A 23,207-nucleotide genomic window follows, 5' to 3' on the forward strand; every position below is an offset into this window, starting at 1 on the left:
GTTAATTTTACTACTTTTGATTTTTAAAATGTAAAGTATTTGTTCATTTAGCAAATTTTTAAAATTGGAGTGAAATGTAAACTGCTTTCTACATTGCTCAAGAAAAGAGTCATTGTAGTTTTCTTTCTCTAAGAACAGATGAAAACAAGTATAGATATAGTTCTGGTTACACTCATATTAGAGAAAATAATCCAATATTTTGAATGCTGATGTTGATGAAGTTATAGGATTTTTTGTACTCTTCCGACCCAGCACTCTTTCAGTTAAAGCTTGGGATAACTCCCTTCAGTTGAGTTTCTGATTAAAACAACACACCTTCCCTTTTAGAAAAAACAATTTGCATTAAGTTGAATTTGCTAAGCCATTATCTTCTTTAGCTAAGGGATTAACTTGTATTGAAATATTCTTTCACTTTTAAAGATTTGTACAAAACTTTGTGAAGGAGCTTATATCAAGATATAAAGATCATGGATGCTTACAGATATGATGGGCTACAAATCAGACGTAGTGAACACAGAGTACTGATGGGAACCGGTTAACTAACCTCTTCTGTACCCAGCAGTAAACTACCGTTGATTAAACGAGACACCAGGCCATCCCATGTTCTCCTTAGCTATGAGCAAGAAGCGGTGCCTTTGAGCACGAGCAAAGTTTCCACAATATAAGACCAAGCAAACACAATTAAGGCACCTCCTACTCAGGATCTTGTTGGGTCATGACTTTAATTAAGATCACACTGACATTTAATAATACTTTGAAATTAAAATCCAACTAAAGAGCACTGAGCTAAGGGATGAAAATTGATTTTGTTTCTAAGCTCTGTTACTAGTTGTGTTACCTCACTGGTAAAATGAAGTACAGTTCCATGATCCTTCAAATAACAGTAACATTTGTGGAGCCGTTATTTTGCTAATGATTTTACACATGTCATTTGATCTTACACACCTTATAACACCCTGGAGGTATTATTATTAATTTCTATTTTAGAGAGAGGGAGACTGGGCATTGCAATTAGCAGGAAATGGTCACCATCTAAGTCTGTAGAACTCTGACACGCCTCCTCTTGACGACTGTGTCTGTCATGCAGAGGCCGTTGAAATTCTTTCAGAATCAGTACAGTCTATGGACACAAACATGTTAGCATCTCTTAAGTATGGTCTAAGGCAAATGAACATGTTCTAACAGGAGGCTTCCTTTGTTAATAACTTCAGAAAATAAGTGATATGTAGTAAAATGAAGCTAATAAACTATCTTCCCTGGATAGCTTGTGCATACATGGGTCCTATTGATAAATTTGTTGATTCTAAGTCCTGATTGTGACATTACTATAAGTGCTTGGTCTTTGGAAATGGCTTGTCAAGGCCTCTGTTTTGTGTAGTTGTGTTTGCGCTCTGGAGAGTGGCTGGTCTCTGAATGAGGATGATCACAGCTGTAGCCATGATCAAATGTTTTTCCTTCTTCTCAGCAACCATCCAGACACTGGATCTGAGCTGGGACTCTTTCTCATTTTATTGGAAGGTTTGCAGTTTTATGTGACCTTCCTCAATTTCATCTTATATGGACTAATTCTTCTTGCAAGACTTCGGGAAAACTTGCTTCTACTTTTCTATCACCGTTTCGTCCTTAACTATCCAATTTCCAGGCCCATCAACACATTTCAGATATTTATGAAAAGGTGTCTGTTCCCTTAGTTTTGAGAATTCACTTTCCATAACTTCTAGTAGGATTTGAGGTGGTTTTAGACAATGCTTCTTGCAAACTCCGCTTGCTGCATAGCATGATTTCTTCTCCTTTCTTCTTCCTGCTGCTAAAATGTAGAAAGTCAAGTCCTTGAGTTTCTCTCCCCTCCCTCCCCCCGTTCTTTGTCTCCACACATGCATGTGCCCACGGACTGGCCTGCATGCAGACACCCAGCTCCAGTCACACCTGCAGCTCTGATTGTGGGTCTGTCTGCCTGATGCAAAACTTGACCCCGGTGTTCCACTGGCATCTCAGATTCAACTTACCTGAAATCAGACTCCTTTGCAGAACGTCATCAAGTGGTCCTCCTTTCTCAAGGGCATGACTGTGGCTTTCTTCCATGTGTAAAACCTCCCCTGCACTGAGACCCTGTGACCCACACCTGTGTCCCTCAGCTCCTGGGAAGTCTGCCTCTCTGCCCAGGGCCCCCACCATATCTCTGCTCTGGGCCTCTTGCGTCTATCAGTCGCCATACATCCCATCCCCTTATCTTTGTGGCTTATTCTCACCAGGACCGGGTCTGCCTTATTTCCTTCTCATGTGGTGCACACCCTTGTTGGATCCCCACTCCCCACCTTTGCCCTCCCAACTCTGACCCTCCCCTGGTCCCCTGAGGACCCTGTGTTTCTCTGTCCCTGATTTGCAGATTTCTCCCTTATCCTGAATGCTCTCCAGCCATAATTTTGTTTCCAATAATAATTATCATTTTTCAAATATCAAATTTTATTTTTTTTAAATACTTTTAAAAACCTTCCAGGAAGGTTTCCTGATCACCTTAACCAGGGGGAATCTGGCTTCATTTTGAATCACCACCACACAGGTGCTGTTCCAGAGGTTCATGCCAGTCTTCTGTTTTATAGTATGTCTGCTCATTTTATATTGAAAATAGCCTATGGGATTTTGACTGAAGTGTTTTGAGTTTAGGCACACTGGAATTGAATCCTAGCTTGTTTACCCTGTAACTGTATGTATGATTTGTGGCAAGTTATGTATTTGAGGCTCAGTTTTTTCATCCATAAAATGAGGAAGGTAAAAGGAATTTTGATGAGGATCAGATAAATTATCAAGTACTTAGGTAAGTAAAGTAATTTTCTGAGCTTATGGTTAGATCCCCAACTGGCTTTGAGTCTTGGCTTGCTGGCACTTACCCTGTGGGATCCGTCAGTTCCTATGTCGTCCGTGGGCCTTTGTTACTAGTTGGTTAGATGGGGAGTTTGTTAACCTCATGACAGCACAGAGTGGGTGCCAGGGCCGTTTTTTCTTTGTTATCATTAATAAATATATTCATGCCCGGACGTTTCCAGACAGTGGTCGTATCATCTCATTTAATCTTCCATAGTTCTCCCTCCCTCTACCCCTGCCTTCCCATGAGCTGGATGTGTTACTAGTTTACAGGTGAGGAAGTGCAATACTCCACAGCTAAGTTTCTAGAAGAAGACGGTGCTAGGATTTATGATTTAAACCCAGGAGTTGCCTGGCTTTAATTTCATGTACTTTGTGTTACATCATGATGAAGATAACATGCAGTAAAGGATTCAGTCAATGTTAGCATTCATACTGGTCTAGGAATAGTACGTGGTTCATGTCTTATGGGAGCTCATGCTCTTGCTGGGGAGAGGGCAGCACACAGACAACACTCACACAGAGGTAATGCTGATGCTAAACATGCTGCAGAAACACACGATAATGTACTCAAGGGCTTGGGGAAGGAAAAGGGGGAGAAGCCCCCCATAAAGAGGGGGCATTCAAAGAGGCACTGGAAGGTTAAGTAGGAGTGCACCAGGTATAAAGCTGAGCTGTCTTTGAGAGAAGAGCTCATTCTGCCCCAGAGGCTCTGATGGGTCCTGTCACATCCAAGAAATGGGGAGGCATCATGGGTGGCAGGAACAAAGGGGGACTTGAGAAGGACAAGAGGAGATGGGTTGGCAGGTGGTCATCCATGAGGGAATCATCACAGGCCAGACCAGGACCCGGAATTCCATCTCAGAATCACTGGAGATCTCCAAGGTTTTTCCTGGCAAGTGATGGGCGTGCTTATCTTTGCTTTTGGTGAGGTCTTACTGCATGTTGAGAGGTGGATGCAAGAGACTTGTGACCAAGGAAGAGAGTATTGAAATCGTTCAAACTAGGTCCAAGAATGAAAGTGGTTGGGGTGAATGAGAGTCTAATTCTAGAGGCCTGTCTGAATTAGAGATGATTGGTTTGGGTGACTGACTGGATTTAGGATGTGCAGGGTTGTCAAAAGCCAAGGTTTCTAGTTTGGGAGACTGGATGGAAGATGTAATTTTTTACTAATTTTTAATAATTCATACTGTCAAAATTTTTGAACAATTCAGTTTTGTTAGTTTACGAAAGGACTCCATAGTTACATCATTTAACTGAAAGTTGGCACATCAAAGTTAATTAGATGCCTTTTTTTAATATTGGCTAGAACTTGGGATTGTTAGGAATGTGTGTCACTGAGAATGCTTCCCATGCAGTGGGAAGCATTCAGCTTGGTTTGAGGCAGATCAAAAGCATTTATTTAAATTCCAACCCAGTCAGTGCTTATGAAATTTCATTTTAGGATACTTCATATTTATTGATTAGTTGCTCAAAAGCCTTAAACCTCTGCAGAGGAGTTTCTATTTAATTCATGTCTGCTGTGCAAGCTTTGTTTTCAGAGGCTTTCTGGGGAGGCCACGCTGCATCAGGAACCTGGCTTCCTCCATGGTGATGGGGTGGGAGGTGGTGCCTGGCAGGCTTGTCTCTCAAGCAGGCCATGCACTTGCCTCCAAGGAGGATTTTTTTTTTTAAATGCTTCCAACCTCTGAATTAGAGCAGGCCAGAGCTGACAGGCTGTTGGACCCTGGGATGGTAAGAGAAATCCACTTTTGTAGTGGGAAGGCCTCGTGCAAAATAAAAGAGCTGTGTCAGGACCTGTATCCCAAAAAAGTAAAGCAAAATGTTCTGACCACGAACATGGAATTTGAGTATCTGAATGTTGGTAAAGGTCACCGAGGATGAACAGACACAGTTGTTCATCGTCTGAGTAATAATACATGGGAAAGACGAGAAGAAGGAAGGAAAAATATGGTCTAGAAACAAACAAATATTTATTTTGCCACTTCAGAAGGCTTTTGAAGGCTTTAGGAAGAATGGAAGAACAGAATTTTCAATTTGAAGTTCATTTACCCTTAATTGTACTTCTGAAATCCAGAAAATGAAAGTAAAAATTTTTTTTTTTTTTTGGTCTTAGAAGGTGTGTAACTAAGGACTTTATCAAACTATGGATTTACCTAACAGTTTTCTTTGTTCACTCTGACAGGTCATTTTTCCCCCTGCAGTGTTGTGCTGTTAGCTAATACTTTATGAGGAGACCATCTTCTAAAGCTGTAGAAATGTAGATCACTTTACAGCATTTACTGTGTATCTGGAATAAAATAGTTGCTCACAGTTAATTATTTCCGAGAACTGAAATGTGTGTGTAGTGGTGGGAGATGTGTGGGCGTGTGTGGCTTCACTAAAACAGTGTTCTCTTAGTCATTGTTATATTAGGTTAATGCTTTCCTTAAGTTGTCAGTCACTGAGAGAAATAATAGCTTTGTTTTCTGGGTCATCAGAAGTTGAGAGTAGTAAATTATTACAGTATTAATTATTATTAATAAATACAGTTGGTACTTATTTATCGAGCATTTACCAGAGCTTGAAGCACTGTGATTTGCAAAAATTAACTCATACTATCCTCATTGTACCCAGGAAAATTGGAAGTTCAGGGAGATTAAGTAACTTTTTCAAAAGTAATACTATGAACTAAGGTTTAACTTAATGTTTGTAAACTATAAATGTACCTTGCTAATTGCCAGAACATCTTACCACTTCCATTTGTTTTTTATTTCTTTCCATTGGATAATACTAGAAACTCTGTTACATATTTAATCCAACCAGAATATCAAGTTGTATTCAGCTTGGATTTTTTTAAAAACCATCATTTTTCAGGGTCTCAGTATATAGGCTCTTTGTACTGCAGGAAAGCTTATCTGCTTAGTTGGAGGTAGGACAATATACTTTCTTTTTCTGGATATGCAATGACCTTGGGTAAGTTAGCTGACTTCCCTGGGTGATGTTCACAACATTATTGCTGTTATATCATAAATGTATTCTTATCATTGTTGCAAGTAAGGTCCGTGAAACACGTTTCCTCCCTAATATATGATTAGGAAAGAGACATTTATGCTTGAGTGAATTTTTTTTCTTCCTAGTCAAACAACAAATCAGATATTAAGTTACATAGAAATGGATTTCTAAATATAGGTCAAATACTTCTGAAAAATTAGAGAACTCCATCTGCTTTCCCTTGCCCAACTTTGATTTTCCTACTATAATAAAAGGATCTTCCAAGATCCCACATACCTTCCTTGTCCCTCTTGCCAGTGCACTGCTGACCAGCTCACCTGTCCAGTAACTGTGTATGATTCATTATTAAGCAACATTTTTTTGAACGTCAAATGCAGCCCCTGTTTTATCCAGATTCTCTTAAGATATCTATTTGAGAAAGTGACAGGTTGGAGATTTGTAATTTAAGTGTTTAAATTCAGATGTGACATCTCTGAAGAATGGACCATAACACCTTATTTGTATGTTCTATATCGTATTTGTTATTCATTCTTTGGAATGTCAAGTCTTCCTCTCGTCGTCATGTGAATACCCTCTACTCGCCAGGCACACATCGTGTTACTGTGCCAACAAGTAGAACTCAGGTGATGATTTCTTTCCAACTGACTTCTTAGTTATTTGGACTGAGTCTGACCAACCAAATCCTCTGTAAATTAAATCAGAAACAGGAGTTACACTATTTCCAGTTCCCTGACTTTACTTGCTGTGTGATTAGTTCAAGTACTACAAAAGATATGAGGGGAGTGATTTCCAGTGAGGCTGATAGCCATTAATGCTGTGCTTGCCCTTTTATATGTGGACATTGATTTCCAGTGACACTAATAGTTGTTGATGCTGTGGCTGCCCTTCTTGTATCTGGACACTGATTTCCAATGAGACAGCTAGCCATTGAACTGTGGCTGCCCTTGGTATATGTGGACCTTATTTCCAGTGAGACTTAGAGCCACTGATGCTGTGGTTGCCCTTGCTATAGGAGGACACTGATTTCCAGTGAGTGTTAGTGGTTGATGCTGTGGTTGCTGTTGATATATATGGACACAGAAACCAGTGAGAATGATATCCGTTGACCTGTGGTTGCCCTTGATATACGTGGACACTGATTTACTGTGTGACTGATAGCCATTAATACTGTGGTTGCCCTTGGCATATGTGGTCACTGATTTCCAGTGAGACAGATAACCGTTGATTCCGTCAGTGCCCTTTTTATACGTGAATACTGATTTCCAGTGGGCATGATAGTCAATGATTCTGTGGTTGCACTGGTTATATGTGGACACTGATTTCCAGAGAGACTGATAGCAGTTGAGGCTGTCGTTGACATTGTTATATGTGGATACTCTTTTCCATTGAGACAGATAGCCACTGATGCTGTAATAGAACTTGTTATATGTGGACACTGATTTCCCATTGGATGGATATCCGTTGAATTTTGGTTGCACTTGTTGGATGTGGACAGTGATTTCCAGTTAGACTGATAGCCGTTGATGCTCTGGATGCACTTTTTAAATGAGGACTCTGATTTCCACTGGGAGTGATAGCTGTTGATGGTGTGACTGCCCTAGTTATATGTGGACACTGACTTCCAGTGAGACAAATATATGTTGACCAGCAGTTGCCCTTGTTATATGTGGACACTGATTTCAAGTGGACTGATTATCATTGACCTGTGGTTTCCCTTCTTATGTGTAGACCCTGAATTCCAATGAGACTGATAACCTTTGATGCTGTGGATGTCCTTGTTATATGTGGACATTGATTTCCAGTGATACGTATAGCTGTTGAAGGTGTGGTTGCCATGGTTATATGTGAACTCAATTCCAGTGACATAGCTGTTGATGCTGTGTTTGCCCTTGCTATATGTGCACACTGATTTCCAGTGGGACTGAAAGCTCTTGATGCTGTGGCTGCCCTTGATGAATGTGGACTCTTACTTCCAGTGAGATGGATAGCCTTTGACCAGTGGCTGGCCTTAGTACATGTGGACCCTGTTTCCAGAGAGACTGATAGCCATTGATGCTGTGGTTGCCATTGTTATATGTGGAGAGTGATTTCCAATTAGACATAGTCACAGATCTGTGGTTCTCCTTGTTATATTGGTACAATGATTTCCAGTGAGACACATAGAGGTTGACTTGTGTTTGCACTTGATATATCTGGACACTGATTTACAGTGAGACTGACAGCTGTTAAGTTGTTGTTGCCCTTGTTATATTTGGACACATATTTACAGGGTGTTGATAGCCATTGATTTTGTGGGGACACATTTTAATTGTGTTCACAGATTTCCAGTGGGACTGATAACTGTTGAGGCCATGGTGTCTCTTGTTATATATGGACTATGATTTCCTGTAAGACTGATATCATTCTATACTCTGGCTGTCCTTGTTTTATGTGTATCCTGATTCCAGAGAGACAAATAGCTATTGATGCTGTGGCTGCCCTTTTTATATGTGGACACTGATTAACATTGAGACTGATAACAGTTGATGCTGTGTTTGCCCTTGGTATACATGGACACTGATTTCCAGTGAGACTGATAGCCGTTGATGCTGAGGTTGCCCTTGTTATATGCGGACATTGATTTTCTGTGAGACTGATAGCCGTTGATGCTATGGTTTCCCTTGTGACATTTGGACTCAAATTTACAATCAGACTGATAGCTGTTGCCCTGTGGTTTCCCTTGTTATAAGTGGACACTCTTAACCAGTGAGACTGATAACCCATGATGCTGCGGTTGCACTTGTTATATGTGGACACTGATTTCCAGTGAGACTGATAGCCGTTGACCTGTGTTTGCATGTGATATATGTGGACTCTGATTTCCAGTGAGAATGAAACCCAGTGGTGCTGTGGTTGCCTTTGTTATATGTGGACATTTGTTTCCAGTGTGACTGATAGCCGATGACCTGTGGTGTCCCATGTTATATGTGGAGAGTGATTTTTCAGTGGGACAGATAACAGTTGAACTGTGGTTGACCTTGTTATATGTGGAAAATGATTCCCAGTCAGACTGATAGTCCTTGATGCTGTGGATGAACTTGTTATATGTGGACACTCATTTCCAGTGAGACTGACATCCATTGATGCTGTTTTTCCCTTGTTGTAGTTGGACACTGATTTCCAGTGCAACTGATACCCGTTGACCTGTGGTGCTCTTGTTATATGTGTACAAAGATTTCCAGTGAGACTCTTAGATGGGGATCTGTGCTTCCCCTTATTATATGTAGACACTGAGTTCCAGGGCAGCTGATAGCTGTTGATGCAGTGGCTGCCCTTGTTATATATGGACACAGATTACAATTGAGACTGATAACTATTGATGCTGTGATTGCCCTTGTTTTATATGTGGACACTGATTTCCAGTGGCACTGGTAGCCATTGATGCTGTGGAACCAGGAACCAAAAGTCTATGGGGCCCAATCCTAGGCTAGGAAAAGAGCTCATCACAGCATGCTCTGACCTGGAGAACGGTGCCAAGCTTCCTCCTGAGGCATGTGCAGGACCCAGAGCACACCAATGTGGAGCAAAAAGGTGAGCAGGGTGGGTATGAATGTCCTGCCCCACAGGGTAAGCACACAGAGGCTGGTCTTATTTCTGGACCAAAGGCTGGCCTCTGACATACATCTGTTTGTCTGCAATTTGCCAACACATAAGGAAAAGATGATTGGTCTCAAAGGGGGATGGATCTGACGGCACAGCCACCCATTCCATCCCCCACTCCCAGCCAGAGAATGGTCACAGATTGTAGAGAAAATTACTGCCAGGATGCCGGGCAGATGAACAGTGTTCCAGCTCACCGACCTGAGCCCTATGGGGCCCTGACCTAGCCATGCCCTTCCTGGAGGCCTTAGAGAAATGGAGAGGGAGGATGGAGAAGATTGCTAATTATTGCATACGCCTAACTCTGATTTCCAAGTAGACTGTAAACCTACCATCATCAAGACAGCATGCTATTTACACACAAGACATCCATATAGATGCAAGGAAGAGAATGGAGAGCCCTGAAAGAAAGCCAAGCTTGAACGGCCAAAGGAGGTGAGAAGGTCCGATGGGGACACCATAGCCTGTGCAGTGAATGGTCCTGGGGAAACTGGACCACTCCATGAACAAGCATCACACTGGATTCCTTTCTCATGCGACATACAGCAAGAACCTCACACCAAATCGACTACTGCAATGTCAAACCTGAAATCAGTCCAGGCCTAGAAGAAACCCATAGGAAGTATATCTTGAACCTCAGCCTTAGAAGCATGTCTGTGGATCGGTATCCTAAGGAAAGGGAAACAGAGGCACAATAAACGCAGTTGGGGCTCCAGGCTACTGAAAAGTGCTTTTGAGGGCACAGGAAAAGCGTCCTAACGAAGAAAAGGCAGCGGAGCGAATGTGAGAAAACATTGGTTTGCAAAAGATGGAACTGACAAGGGGGAACATCTGGAAAGCAGAGAAGTCACAAAAAGTAAGCCTTTGAGACACAAAAACCCTAACCGAATCTGAACACTAACAATGTGTGTGTGTGTATATATGGGCACCTCTATGTATACCATACATAATATACCTAGATTATATATAATTAATATATTCTATATCAATAATTTATTATAAAGAATAAGCTTAGGATACATAATATGTATATTAATGGTTATATGTATAATATATATATTATGTATCATAAATTTTTCTGCTTAATAACTATATAATACATACATATTATGAATCATACGTAGAGATACAAATACACATGCACTCACGGGCACACACACACACACAAACCACACGATCACAGTAGAGAATCAAGTAGAAGTCATAGAGTTTTCCCAAGTCCATCTGTAGGCGAGGACCAAATCACAATGTTCATCCATTCTGGAGAGATGGCAATATCCACAAGGATATGTGACCTGGAGGCAAGATTACTGGGAGCCAATGCAGGGGCAACACACCACGGAGGCCAAAAGGAGATGTGTGGACGTGAGTGTAACTGTAACAGGAGGACCTGGAAGGTTGTATGCCAGAGGGGTAGATGTCTGAAGTTTCTTAACGTTCAGCCCTCCCTTTACAGGACTGGGATGTATACGGAGGATGAGTGATTCTCCCGAGATTCCAGAGCAGAACAAAGCTTGTTTCATCTGGATTCTGTTCTAGGCCAGCCCCTGAGGCAATCATTCCTTTGTGCCGTGTGCACCTGTGCTCCATGTGATACCAGCCCTCAATGTGATACCAGCCTACAGGTATGACAGTGACTGTAGGGGCTTCTAGGTCTATTGGCCTAATGGTTTCCCTAGGAAGTTGATGACAGAATGAGTGCCACTTTGCAGATGGGGAGACTGGGGAGGAGAGGCCCATGGTTTGTACAGGGCCACATCCCTGACACGGAGGAGAGAAGCCGGGATTGAAAGCAGCTGTGTCCACAGAGCTGGGGCCATGGTCATGCCCATGCCATGTTGGGTCAACAGTCTGGGCAAGGGAACCCCAGGAGGTGACCTCACTTCCCTGGTAATAAAGCCCAAAAGAACCTGGAACCTGGGGACTGAGGCATCCACATTCTAGAGGAGCCGGAGCTCCCCAGATCATGTGGCTGTAACCTGGTTCTGCTGTGTCCCCATGTGCTTTGGCTGTGGCCTCAGGAAAAGTCACAGTCAGGGTGATCCTCCAGTGCTGTTGACGTTGGGTCAGGTCTCACGGGAGTTGCTTTGGACCATTGTTGGGAGGACCCCAGAGGCCACCTGGGAGCCCCATGGCAGGCCATCACTGTAATGCCAGCCTGGTAGCAATCTCTCCTTGTCTGGGTGTGTGGAGGGTTGCTGGGGGTGGTTGTTCTTGTCCTGTGGGGTGGTTCTGCCTCCAGCATTTGCAGGCTCAGGGGTGGTGAGAAGCCCGGTTGGCCAGACATATCCACAGCCATGTTCCAAGCTGGATGGTTGGGGTGGAGTGAGCCCAAGCAGCATCCTTTAGCCCAAGGTTTATGCCAAAACTCTAGGTGGTTTTCTTTGGTGTCGGGTGGATATGTGATCCAACATAGGTCTGTGCCTGATCTGGGAGCAGAGCGTGGAGTGGCAGAGTAAGCAATGATAATGGCTGAGTGGGGCCCTGATCCCTCCAGTCTGGGCTGGCCCTTCTGCTGGTCACTGTCATGGCAGAGCTCCACATTGAAGATTGGCTAGGAGCTCACTGATGTGGACACCCAATGCATCTCCCCAAGCGTGGGGCTGAGTCACACAACTCTGCACCCCACCTCCACTTCCAAAGAGGAACAGCACCATCTCCAGAGAGTGTGGCCATGGAGGGTTCTCCGGAACCAGGGCCCAGGGGTTTATGGGACCCAATCCTGGGCTACGAAAAGAGCTCAGCACAACCAGTTCTGACCTGGAACATCATGCTAAGCTTCCCCCAGAATCATCTACAGGACCTAGAACACACCAAGTCAGAGCACAAAGGTGAGCAGGCTGGGGATGAATCCTGGGCCCTACATGATCAGCCCCAAGAACCTGATACTGGGCATGTACAAAAGGCTGGCCTCAGGACACCCATTTGGTGAACTGCAATTTGTGAACACATATCGAACAGAGGATTGGTTTCAATGGAGGGAAAGGTCTGATGGAATGTCTACCCCTCCAACCCCCTACTCCCAGCCACAGAAGGTTCAAAGATGGTAGAGCAAATTACACCTAGGAGGGAGGGGCAGACAAACAGCAGTTCACATCACCGAGCAGAGCCCTATGGGGCCCAGGCCTAGTCCTGCACTTCCTGGAGGACTCAGAGAGATAGAGAGGGAGGAAGGAGAAGACAGCCAGTTATTGCATACACCTACCTCTAACACTGGTACGCTGGGTACATCCATTCACCCAGGAGGAGGAAGTTCTCGCCATAATAACAGCATGGAAAGAAGAAAGAAGAATTAACCGACAGCAGAGGAAAGACTCCAATTGACCCGAATCGCTGCACAGAAAATGCTGGAGGTGACTCTCCCCAAGAGAAAGCAAAACAAGATAGAACAGAACTCAGGAAACCCAGTTCAATAGCAGGGTACAAACTTCACTGGCGCTACAGAAATTGGTTGCCATTTTTACACACACAGCACGATCCAAATGACAAAGGAAAGAGACAGCCCCATGGACAATGATGGTAACACAAAGAAAATACCAAGGAGACCATCTAATCCAGGACCTACAAGACCCGTACCTCAGAAAATGGGACGAGAGACACACTGATGAAAGAAAATGAAGATTAAACACACCCAACATGGAATGATATGTAGTGCTCAGGGATCGAAAGAGTCCGTGTTGTGCAAATGATTCCAAACTCTCGAGGAAATCCAGAGAGTCAATGCCATTCCTCTCACAATACCCACGGATTTTCTCAGACAAAGTACAACAAAGAATTCCCAAATGTGTCTGGAAACGCAAAAGATCCTCGGGAGTGTCCATACACTCTTCAGAAAGAAGTGCAGATTCCGGACGTCCCACACTGCCTGTTTTCCAAACAGGCAAACCTAGACTGCAAACCTACCATCATCAGGAGAGCATGGTAATTGCAAACAAGTCATACACATATATGCAAGGAAGATAATGGAGAGACCCAAAAGCTTGTGCAGTCAAAGGCAGTGAGAAGGTCCGATTGGGACAAGATAGTCTGTGCATTGAATGGTTCTGGGGTACTGGACCGCTCCATGCACAAGCATCACACTGTATTCCTTTCTCTTACCACCTACAACAAGAACTTCAAAACAAATAACCTACCAAAATGTCAAAGCTGAAGTCAGGCCAGGCCTAGAAGTAACCCATAGGCAGTACATACTTGGACCTCAGCCTTAGAAGCATGTCTGTGATTCGGCCTCCCCAGCCAAGGGAAACAGAAGCACAATAATGGAGCTGGGGTTCCAGGCGACAGAAAAGGTTTTTCAACGGAACACGCAAAGCATCCAAACGACGAAAAGACAGCAGAATGAATGTGAGAAAACATTGATTTGCAAACGATGGAACTGACAAGAGGGATCATCTGGAAAGCAGACTGAGAATTTGCAAAACGCAAGCTTTCGAGACACAAAATCCCTAAACAAAGATGAACCATAACATTGAGTTTGTGTGTATGTATGTGCACTTGTTGGTATTCTATACATAATATACCTAGATTATATATAATAAACATATTCTATATCAAGAATTTATTATAGAGAATAAGTTTAGGATACATAATAAATATATAAGAGAGGCAATATGTATAATATATATATTATGTATCATAATTTTTTCTACTTAATACCTATATAATACATACATATTATGAATCATACTTAGAGATACAATTAAGCAGGCCCTGACTCACATGCACACACACACACAAACTACATGATCACAGGAGAGAATTGAGTAGAAGTCACAGACTTTTCCCAGGTCAGTCTGTAGGCGAGGACCAGATCACTATGTCCATCCATTCTGGAGAGGTGGGGATTTCCACAATGATATGGGACCTCGAGCCTAGACTGTTGTGAGCAAATTCAGGGGCAACTCACTCTGGAGAGCAAGAGAGACATGTAGACATGAATCTACCTGCAACTGGAGGACCTAGAAGGTTGTATGAGAGAGGGGTCAATGTCTGAAATTTCTTGACTTTCAGGCCTCCTTCAGGGGGACGGGGATGTAGGCCAGAGGATGAGTGACTCTCCCGAGATCACAGGGAGACCCAATCCTGTGTCAGCTGGATTCTGTGCTAGGACCGCTCCTGAGACAATCCTTCCTTTGTGCAGTGTGCACCTGCACTCCATGTGATACCAGCCCTCCATGTGACACTAGCTTACAGGTTTGATAGGCACCGTAGGTGCTTCTAGGTCTGTCAACCTAATGGCTTCCCTAGGAAGTCGATACCAAAATGAGTGCAACTTTGCAGATGGGGAGATTCGGGAGGAGTGGCCCATGGTTTGTACAGGGCCACATCCCTCATGACACATGGATGAGAGCAGACTGATCTGAAAGCATCTGTATCCACAGTGCCGGGGCCATGACTTTGCCCGTTCCATGTTGGTGTCACTGGTCTTGGCCAGGGGACCCCTGGAGGTGACCGCACTTCCCTGGCAATAGAGCCCAAAAGAACCCAGAACCTGGGGAATGAGGCATCCACATCCTAATGGAGCCACCTCTCCAGCTCACTTGGCTGCTGTGATCCCCATGTGCTGGGGCTGAGGCCTCAGGAAACGTCACAATCAGGGTGATCCTCTAGGGTTGTTGAAGTTGGGTCAGGTCTCACATGAGTTGCCTTGGGCCACTATCCGTGAGGACTGCAAAGGCAAGACTTGGAGCCCCAGGTCAGGACACAACACTAATGTCAGTCTGGTAGCAATCTGTCCGTTCCCTGGATGTGTGGAGTGATATTGGGGGTGGGTGTTCCTGTCCTGTGGTGTGGGTCTGCCTCGACCATGGGCAGGCTGATGAGGGGTGAGAAGCTTGGTGGGCTGGACACATCCACAGCAATGTCACAATCTGGCTGGTCCGAACATAGCAAGCCCAGGCAGTGCCTTTTAGCCCGAGGTTTATGCCAAATCCTCTGGTGCTTCACTTTGGTCCCAGTTGGATATGTGATCCGACCTCGGTCTCTGCTTGATCTGGGATCAGAAAGACGAGTGGGCAGAAGAAGCAGTGATAATGGCCATGTGGGGCCTTGATCCCTCCGAGTGGGGCTGGACCTTCTGTTGGTCACTGACATGGCAAAGTCACACATTGGAGATCCGTGAGGAGCTCAATGATGTAGACACCCATTGCATCTCCTCTAGTGTGGGGCTGAGTCACGCCACCCCACTCCCTGCCCCCAGTGCCCACGAGGGCCAGCACCACATCCAGCGAGTGGTCATGTAGGGTTCTCTGAACCAGGGCCCAGGGTTCTATGGGGCCCAATCCTGGGCCACCAAGAGTGCTCAGCCCAGCCAGATCAGACCTGGAGCATCGTGCTAAGCTTCCCCCGAGCCAGGTACAGGACCCAGAGCACACCAATGCAGAGCACAAATGTGAGCAGGTCAGGGATAAATCCTGGGTCACAAAGGGTGAGCCCCCAGAGCCTGGTCTTGGGCACGTACCAAAGGCTAGCCTCAGACCACCCATCTGGTGTACTGCAATTTGCCAACACATAATGAACAGAGGATTGGTCTCAATGGAGGGAAAGGTATGATGGAACCACTACACCCCCCCAATGCCACACCACCAGCCACAGTAAGTTCACAGATGGTAAATCAAATTTTGTGGGGGATGGAGTGCCAGACGAACAGCATTCAACCTCAGTGAGCTGAGCCCTATGGGGCCCTGGCATAGTTGTGCCCTTCCTTGAGGACTCAGAGAGATGGACAGGGAGAAGGGGAAGACAGCCAGTTTTTGCATACATCTAACACTAACACTGGTACGCTGGCTACATTCATTCACCAGGGCGGAGGAAATCCTTGCCATAATAACGGCATGGAAAGTAGAAATAAGAATTATCCAATGGCAGAGGAAAGTCTCCAATTGACCCTATTCTCTGCACAGAAAATGCTGAAGGCAATCCTCCCCCAGGAGAAATCAAAACAGAACAGAGCACAGGAAACTCAGTTCGATAGCAGGGTAAAAACTTCACTGACGCTAGAGAAATTGGTAGCCTTTCTGTACACACACAACAAACTATCCTAAAGAGAAAAGAAGGAGACAACTCCATGGACAATGATGGTAACAAACAAAGAAAATACCTAGGAGTCCATCTACCCAGGACATACAAGACCCGTAACTCAGAAAACAGGATGAGAGACACATTGATGAAAGAAAATGAAGATGACATACACCCAACATAGAATGATAGGTAGTGCTCATGGATCGGAAGAGTCCATCTTGTACAAATGATTCCACAAATGATTCCAGTCTTGAGGAAATCCAGAAAGTCGATGCCATTCCTCTAAAAATACCCACGGATTTTCTCAGATAAGTACCACCAAGAATTCCCAAATGTGTCTAGAAATGTAAAAGATACTCAAGAGTGTCCATACACTCTTCAGCAAGAAGTGCAGATTTCAGATATCCCACGCTGCCTAATTTCCAACTAGATGGCAAACCTACCATCAGGAAGACAGCAGGGTATTGGCACACAAGACATCCACATAGATGCAAGGAGGAGAATGGACAGCCCCATAGGAAAGCCAAGCTTGTGTGGTCAAGGGAAGTGAGAAGGTCCAATGGGGAAAAGATAGCCTCTGCAATGAATAGTCGTGGGGAAACTGGACCATTCCTTGCAAAAGCATCACGCTAAATTTCTTTCCCATGCCACCTAGAAAAAGAACCTCACACCAAATCGACTACCATGATGTCAAACCTGAATTCAGACCAGGCCTAGAAGTAACCCATAGGTAGTACATTCTTGGAACTCAGTCTTAGACGCATGTCTGTGGACCGGTCTCCTCAGGCAAGGGAAACAAAAGCACAATAAAGGCAGTTGGAACTCCTGGAGACTGAAAAGTGTTTTCAATGGAACAGGCAGAGTGTCCCCAAGAAGAAAAGGCAGCGGAGAGAATGTGAGAAAACATTGATTTGCAAATGATGGAACTGAGGAGGGTGATCATCTGGAAAGCAGAATGAGAAGTCAAAAATGTAAGCCTTCAAGACAAAAATCCCTAACGGAAGCCAACCCCTAACAATGTGTGTGTGTGTCTATGTATGGGCAACTGTAGGATTTCTATACATAGGATACCTAGATTATATATAATAAACATATTTTATATCAAGAATATATTATATAGAATAGGTTTAGGATTCATAATATATATATTAATATATGTTTAATATATATATTATGTATCATAAATTTTTCTATTAATACCTATATAATACATACATATTATGAATCATATGTAGAGATACAAATATGCCTGCGATCATGCGAACACACACACAAAAACCACAGGATCACAGGAGAGAATTGAGTAGAAGTCACATACATTTCCCAAGTCCATCTGTAGGTGAGGACCAAATCACAATGTCCATCCATTCTTGGGAGGTAGGGATTTCCACAACGATATGTGACCTGGAGGCAAGACTGCTGGGAACCAATGCAGGGGCAACCCACACTGGAGGCCAAGAGGACACATGTGGACGTAAATCTACCTGCAACTGGAGGACCTGGAAGGTTGTATGCCAGAGGGTTCGATGTCTGAAATTTCTTGATTTTCAGCCTTCCCTCGGTGGGACTGGGATGCAGGCTGGAGGACAAGTGACTCTCCTGAAATCCCAGAGGAGACCCAAGCCGGTTTCAGCTGGATTCTGTGCTAGGACCGCTCCTGAGACAATCCTTCCTTTGTGCAGTGTGCACCTGCACTCCATGTGATACCAGCCCTCCATGTGACACTAGCTTACAGGTTTGATAGGCACCGTAGGTGCTTCTAGGTCTATCAACCTAATGGCTGTCCTAAGAAGTCAATGCGAGAATGAGCACAACTTTGCAGATGGGGAGACTGGGGAGGAGAGACCCGTGGTTTGTACAGGGCCACATCCCTGCTGACACAGAGGAGAGCAGCCGGGTCTGAAAGCAGCGGTGTCCACAGAGCTGGGGCCATGACTCTGCCCATGCCGTGTTGGTGTCACTGGTCTTGACCAAGGGACCCCAGTAGGTGACCTCACATCCCTGGCAATAGAGTCCAACAGAACCTGGAACCTGGGGAACAAGGCATCCATATCCCCCCTTCCCAGCTCACATGGCTGAAAACATGGTTCTGCTGTGTCCTCATGTGCTGGGGCTGGGGCATCAGGAAACTTCACAGTCAGGGTGATCCTCCAGGGCTATTGACACTGGGTCGGGTCTCACATGAATTGCCTTGGGCCACTGTCTGGGAGGACCCCAAATGCAAGCCTGGGAGCCCCAGGCCAGGACACCACACTCATGCCAGGGTGGTAGTAATCAGTCTCTTGCTTGGATTGTGGAGTGCTGTTGGTGGTGGGTGTTCCTGTCCTGTGTGATTGGTCTGCCTCCAGAATGGTCAGGCTCATGATGGGTGAGAAGCCCACTTGCCCAGATACATCCACAGCTGTGTCCCAATATGGCTGGTTGGGATGCAGTGAGCCCAGGCAGAGCCTTTTATCCCAAGGTTTATGACAAAAACTCTAAATGGTTCTCTTTGGTCCCAGTTGGATATGTAATCAGACCTAGGTCTGTGCCTGATCTGGGATCAGAAGATAGAGGGTGCAGAAGAAGCAATGATAATGGCCAGGTGGGACCCTGATCCTTCGGGGCTGGGCCGGCCCTTCTGCTGGTCATGGTCATTGCAGAGCCCCACAGTGAAGATTGGCGAGGAGCTCAACTATGTGGGCACCCAAAGCATCTCCTCTAGTGTTGGGCCGAGTCATACCACCCAGCACCCACCCCCACTGCCCACGTGTGCCAGCACCAGGTCCAGAGAGTGTGGCCATGGAGGGTTCTCTGGAACCAGGGCCCAGGTTTCTACGGGTCCCAATCCTGTTCTACCAAGAGAGGTCAGCCAGCCAGATCTGACCTGGAGAATTGTGCTATGCTTCCCCCCGAGCCAGCTACAGGATCCGAAGCACACCAAGGCAGAGCACAAATGTGAGCAGGCCTGGGATGAATCCCGGGCCTCACAGAATGAGCCTTGAGAGCCTGGTATTGGGCACATACCAAAGGCTAGCCTAAGACCACCTATCTGGTGGACTGCAATTTGCCAACACATAACAAACAGAGGATTGGTCTCAATGGAGGGAAAATTTTGATGGAACCTGTTGCCACCCAAACCCTGCACTCCCAACCACAGAAAGTTCACAGATGTTAAGTCAAATTATGCCTGGGAGGGAGTGCCAAGTGAACAGCATTCCAGCTCACCGAGCTGAGACCTATGGGGCCCTGACCTAGTACTGCCCTTCCTGGAGGACTCAGAGAGATGGAGAGGGAGGAAGGAGAAGACAGCCAATTATTGCTGTCACCTAACAATAACACTTATATGCTGGCTACATTCATTCAGCAAGGTGGAGGAAATCCTCGCCATAATAACGGCATAGAAAGAAGAAAGAAGAATTATCTGACAGCGGAGGAAAGACTCCAATTGACCCGATTCTCTGCACTGAAAATGCTGAAGGTGAGCCTCCCCCAGGAGAAAACCAAAAAAATCAGAACAGACCTCAGGAAACTCATTTCCATAGCAGGGTACAAACTTCACTGACGCTACAGAAATTGGTTGCCTTTCTGTACACACAAAACAAATTATCCTAATGAGAAAGAAAGTGACAAACTCGTGGACAATGAAGGGAACACACATAGAAAATAACTAGGAGTCCATCTAGTCCATCTATGTATGATTCATTATATGTATGTATTATGTAGGTATTAAGTAGAAAAATTTATGATACATAATACATATATATTATACATATTGCCCTTAATATATATATTATGTATCCTAAACTTATTCTGTATAATAAATTCTTGACATACAATATGTTTATTAAATATAATCTACCTATATTATGTATAGAATACCTACAGATGCACATACATACACACACACACATTGTTAGGCTTCAGCTCGGTTAGGGTTTTTGTTGTCTCCAAACCTTGCGTTTTGTGACTTCTCCGTCTGTACTCCTGATGATCCCCCTTGACAGTTCCATCGTTTGCAAATCAATGTTTTCTCATGTTCACTCCACTGCCTTTTCGTCGTGTGGATGTGTTGCCTTTTCCGTCGATATGCCTTTTCAATCGCCTGGAGCCCCAACTACCATTATTGTGCTTCTGTTTCCCTTGCCTGAGAAGACCGATCCACAGACATGCTTCTAAGTCTGAGATCCAAGTATGTACTGCCTGTGGCTTTCTTCTAGGCCTGGTCTGCCTTCATATTTGACATTGCGGTTGTCAATTTTCTGTGAGTTTCTTGTTGGTGGCACGATAAAGGAATCCAGTGTGATGCATATGCACGGAGAGGTCCAGTTTCCCCAGGACCATACACTGCATAGGCTACCTTGTCCCCATCAGACTTTCTCATCTCCTTTTACCGCACAAGCTTGACTTTGTTTCGAGGCTCTCCGTTCTCATTGTTGCAAATATGTGCATGTCTTTTGTGCCAATACCATGCTGTCTTGATGATGGTAGGTTGGCATTCTATTTGGAAATTAGGCAGCTTTTGACGTATGAAATCTGCACTTCTTGCTGAAGAGTGTATGGACACTCTCGAGGATATTTTGTGTTTCCAGACACATTTGGGAATTCTTGGTTGTACTCGCCTGAGACAATCCGTGGGTATTTTGAGAGGAATGACATCGAATCTGTGGATTTCCTCGAGAGTGTGGAATCATTTGTGCAAGACGGACTCTTCCAGTCCATGATCACTACCTATCATTACATGTTGGGTGTGTGTCATCTTCATTTTCTTTCATCAATGTGTCTCTCGTCCCATTTTCTTAGATACGTGTCTTTTATGTCATGGGTTAGATGGTCCCCTAGGCATTTTCTTTGTGTTGATACCATCATTGTCCACAGGGTTGTCTTCTTCCTTTCTCATTCGGATAGTGTTGTGTGTGCACGGAAAGGCAAGCAATTTTGGTAGCGTCAGTGAAGTTTGTGCCCCGCTGTCGAACTGAGTTTCCTGCATTCTGTCCTGTTTTTGTTGTCGTTGTTGTTGTGGGAAGGTTGCCTTCAGCATTTTCTGTGCAGAGAGTTTGGTCAATTGGAGTATTTCATCTGCTGTCGGATAACTCTTCTTTCTTCCTTCCATGGCGTTATTATGGCAAAGACTTCCTCTGGCTGGGTGAATGAATGTAGCCAGCGTACCAGTGTTAGGGGTAGGTGTATGCAATAACTGGCCGTCTCCTCCTTCCTCCCTCTCCATCTCTCTGAGTCATCCAGGAATGGGAAGACTAGGTCATGGCCCCATTGGTCTCAGCTCTATGAGCTGTACCTCTGTTCATCTGCCCCTCCCTCCCGGGCATAATTTATTCATCATCGGTGTACATTCTGGGGCTGGGGTTGTGAGAGTGTGGGTTCCATCAGACCTTTCCCTCCACTGAGACCTATCGTCAGTTCGTTATGTGTTGGCGAATTGCTGTAAACCTGATGGTTGGTCTGAGGTCAGCATTTCATATGTGTCAAAGACCAGGCTCTGGAAACTCACCCTGTGGGGCCCAAGATTCATCCCCGGCCTGCTCACCTTTGTGCTCTGCCTTTGTGTGCTCTGGTCCTGTAGCTGAATCGGGGCTAAGCTTATCATGATGCTACAGGGCATATCCAGCTGTGCTGAGGTCTCTTCTAAGTGCAGGATTGGGCCCCATAGACCCCTGGTTCCTGGTTACAGAAAACCCTCCATTGCCACAATCTCTGGAGCCAGCACTCGCCCTTGTTGGCAGTGAGGTGGGGTGCAGGGTAGCGTGACTCAGCCCCACACTCCAGGAGAGGCATTGGGTGTCCACATTGTTGAGCTCCTCGATGATCTCCAACGTGCGGCTCTACCATAGAGTGACCAGCAGAAGGGCCCACCAAGACTGGAGGGATCAGGGCCCCACCCGGCCATTATCATTGCTTCTTCTGCCCACTTGACCTTCTGCTCCCAGTTGAGGCACAGACCTAGGCAGGATCACATATCCACCCGAGACCAAAGAGAACTACCTAGAGTTTTGGGCATAAACCTTGAGTTAGAAGTGTGGTTGGGTTCTCTCCATCCCGAACAGCTACTTGGGATATCACTGTTGATGTGTCCGGCCCACCAGACTTCTCACCCCTCATGAGCCTACCCATTCTGGAGGCAGGCCCACCCCACAGGACAGGAACACCCAGCCCCAATATCACTCCACACACCAAGGCAAGGGACCAATTGCTACCGAGGTGGTATCAGATTGATGCACTGGCCTGGGACTCCCAGGCTTGTTTATGGTGTCCTCCCGGACAATGGCTGAAGGCAACTCACATGAAACCTGACCCCACGTCCACAGCCCTGGAGGCTCACCCTGATTGTGATACTTCCTGAGGGCACAGCCCCAGCAAAAGGGGACCTTGCAGAGCCATGTTTCCAGCGACATGAGCTGGGGAGTGGGCTCCCCTAGGATGCTGATGCCTCATTCCCCAGGTTCAGGTTTCTGTTGGGCTCTATTGCAGGGAAGTCAGGTCACCTCCTGGGGTCCTTGGCCCAGAACAATGACACAAACACGACATGGGAAGAGCCATGGCACCGGCTCTGTGGACACAGCTGCTTTCAGAACCGGCTACTCTCCTCCATGTCATCACAGATGTGGCCCTATGAAAACCATGGACCCCTCCCCCCTAATCACCCCATCTGCAAAGTGGCGTTCACTCTGGCATTGACTTCCCAGGGAAGACATTAA

Source organism: Mesoplodon mirus (assembly GCF_964341445.2).
Source record: "Mesoplodon mirus genome assembly, chromosome: 2".
NCBI lineage: Eukaryota > Metazoa > Chordata > Mammalia > Artiodactyla > Ziphiidae > Mesoplodon > Mesoplodon mirus.